The sequence below is a fragment of the Hipposideros armiger genome, unplaced genomic scaffold (assembly GCF_001890085.2).
Source record: "Hipposideros armiger isolate ML-2016 unplaced genomic scaffold, ASM189008v1 scaffold_482, whole genome shotgun sequence".
Taxonomy (NCBI): Eukaryota; Metazoa; Chordata; class Mammalia; order Chiroptera; family Hipposideridae; genus Hipposideros; species Hipposideros armiger.
Genome location: NW_017731832.1, coordinates 13,893 through 17,205, shown reverse-complemented (window position 1 = coordinate 17,205; position 3,313 = coordinate 13,893).

Below are 3,313 nucleotides of genomic sequence, written 5' to 3'. Positions count from 1 at the left end.
AGCCTGGATTTACTTCTGGGCTTTCTATTCTGTTCCATTGATCTATATGCCTATTTTTATGCCAATACCATATTGTTTTGATTACTGTGGCCTTGTAGTAAGAACAGGTGTCTTTAGATAAGCCTCTGGCTTATGTGCCAGCACAGCGTCAGGAATACAATGGATCTTAAACATGGAGGATGGTTCTTAAACCCAGTCTACTGGCTTACATGTGTGTCGTCACACTATTGACCTAAGGGCTGACTTGAGGTTTTGGGAATAGGTGGAAGAACACATTTGTAAGAGAAAAATGATATGCATGTAGAAAGGTTTACTTTCAAAGGTACACAGACAACAAAAGCACACATCTTCCCAGTATTCAGACCACTGTTTCCTTTTTGCTTGAAGTAAGATGTAAATGTAAGGTCTTGGAGTTAGAATCAGAGGCCCTAGCCCTTGACCAAAGTCTGTCCATAACTAGCCAAGTGACCTTTATTCATCTGTAAGAGGGAGGTGATTATCTTGGTTCTGCTTGTTTAGGGGTCACTGTCAGGTTCAGAATAGATAATTCTAGTGAAATGAAATACAAATATAAGGCCTTAAAAGTAAATGCTGTACAGGGGCCGGCCAAGTGGCTCAGTTGGTTAAGAACTCGCTCAAGAGTGTGAGCTCTGAGCAACAGCGGTTCAATGCCTGGCCCGAGCTGAGCTGCCGCTGAGCTGCCAACAGGTGGCAGAATGGCTCAGCTAAAAAAAAAAATAATAATAAATCTAATAGTAGACGCTGTACAAAAAGGAAAATCACAGTATAAGCTGGAAGATAGCAATAGCAAAGTATTGGGAAAGAACTAGAGAAGCTCCCCACAGCTGGGAAGACAATGCAAAGTGATCATAAGGATGAAGACAGAAGAATAATGAATGCATTAGAAAAAAATGATTATAAAAAGCCGGTATACATGGAAGAAACCTAAGAAGCCTATCATAATGGTTTGTGCTTTAGGTTACTTAGAGGGAAAGTGGTGATCATTTTGGCAAGGTTAACACGATGGCTATAGTAGGTCAAGGAGACCTAAGACCTGCAGTTATCACAGAGATCAGGGGCAAATGAAGATGAATAAAATCGGACTGAAGCTGACGGCATCTTACCATGCTTACTCACACACAGATACTTTTAAACAAGCATATGGCTAATAGAAAGATGGTGGCAGCATGCTGGATATTGGTAAAGCCTGGTGATGGAGCTTGAAGCAGTAACTAAAGAGGTGACAGATTGATTGTCAGGTGTCACAGGATTAAATGGTGGAAGGATCAGTAGCAGCAAGGCTGGCAGCAGCCTGACCCACAACAGCTGGACCCGCAGCAGGTGGGCTGGCAGCAGGTGGGCTGCATGAGTCATGGCGTCAGGGGTGGAGAATGGACTCCTGTTCAGTGGTGAGTTTCTCAGAACCTGATGATTCCTTCTGTTCTGGAGCTTTTGTACATGGTAACTTCTGAAGTTTGGGCCAATAAACAGGACTTTCCCCGTTGTTTTTTATATTGTTTTCCATTCACTGGGGGAGTTGTAAAAAGAAAGCTGGCCCCTAAGTCATACGAATCTTTAGAAAATAAGTATTTAACATGTTTCTTAATTGAGAATAATTCATAGAAACGTTTACAGATAAAAGGAAGGTGGTCACGTGGTCAGCATCGTTCCTACTTTGATCACACTCTGGTCATATGATATAGTCCCTGATGGCCTCATGAGGGTCGGTACACGTGTCCGCCCCAGTTTTGTTTCTTCTGCTGACTTAGATTGGGTAGTAGCCCCGTGGTGAGGGGCATGATGCTGATATGATCATCATGACACACTGAATCCATGCCTGAGTGCAAGTCTGTTTCCCCACAAAAGCCTGACTCTAGACCACTGCAGGCATCTCTCTGGAGCAACCTACCCCACCTGTGTATCCCAGTTCTATCACAGACACCTGGGTAGAGGATGTTTAGCACAATCTCTTCCATAGTTAGCAGAGCAGAACCTAAGCAGGGGGTTAGAGGCAGAAGCAATACACTGGGACTCTCACTTTTTCTTTCTTTTTCCTTCTTTTCTTCCTTCCTGTCTCCTTCCCTTCTCTCCTCCTCCTCCTCTTCCTCCTCCTCTGCCACCTTCTTCTTTCTCTCCTTTTCCTCCTCCTCCTCTTTTACCTCTGCCTCCCACTCCTTCACCTTCTTCTAGAAGCTGTGTTTGTCCACCACACCAAAGAACCCAATATTGGATTTGAGTGGAGAAAATCATAGCGTGTATATGAGGTTTTGAATACCTCATCGACATAGCTTGAATCTTAGTGTGTTTGGGCCAATTTCTATCAGCCAGATCTGCATCTCTATGCCTAAGGTCCCTTTTCTTGCAACAGCAGCAAGTCATGGTGCTTGTGCTGTCACACTGAAAAAAATATTTAACCTGTGCTCTGGAGAGCTGCTTTATACAGACTCAGCTCCCTCACAGCTCAATGAGGACAATCCTATAGGGTGTGTTTTACATAATTTCTGATATTTCCCCTTAGGTATAAGCTTCAGCTGTCCACTGTGACACTGGCTTAACAGTGCCCCTTTCCCATGTCACGTCCACACTCCCCAACCAGTGTGACCTGCACTTTCCGAATAAACTACATTTACCTGAATCTTTTCTTCAAAGTAACTTCTGGGAGAAACCACACTATGACATTACTTTACCTCCTTAGTTGTGATTTCCTCATCTCTAAAATGAGAACATTCATACCGGCCTTAAAAATTTCTTCAAGAATTAAAGATATGTACATAAAGCATTTATAGAATACCTAACAAATAGTAGCCACCCAAAACATATTCAGTATTCACCCAAACACCCAGCAAGGAACAGCAGTCAGCAAGTTAGGTCTTGGCGGTCTCTTTAGAGCATCCCAGATACACCATCTCAGAAGGTGGCATGTTAGTTCATCAGAGGTACCGCTACTGCTTCCTCAGTGGTGACTCCAGTCCTAAACTTTCTATTTCTCTCACAACGGGTATCAAGCCTTACCTCAATGAATGCTTGGGCAGCATTGCTAGTTCCGGATCCAAATCGCCAGCCTTCTGTTTAGCGTGGCTGCTATGAATGCACAGGCTCTTCCACTGTTCTTCTTTCTCACATTCTTCCCATTTCCCCTGAAACACAAATTTGTATTTCTCTCAAATGCTTCATAGTTGACGCGCAAAAACACAGGAGATTGTTCTGTTTCCTTAGAAGGTTGAAATATTATGGGTTACTCAAAGTCCTGCATGCCCACGCAGAGTTTCTCAGGCCCCAACTTTGTTCTTAGTAAATTTTCTTAATACTATTT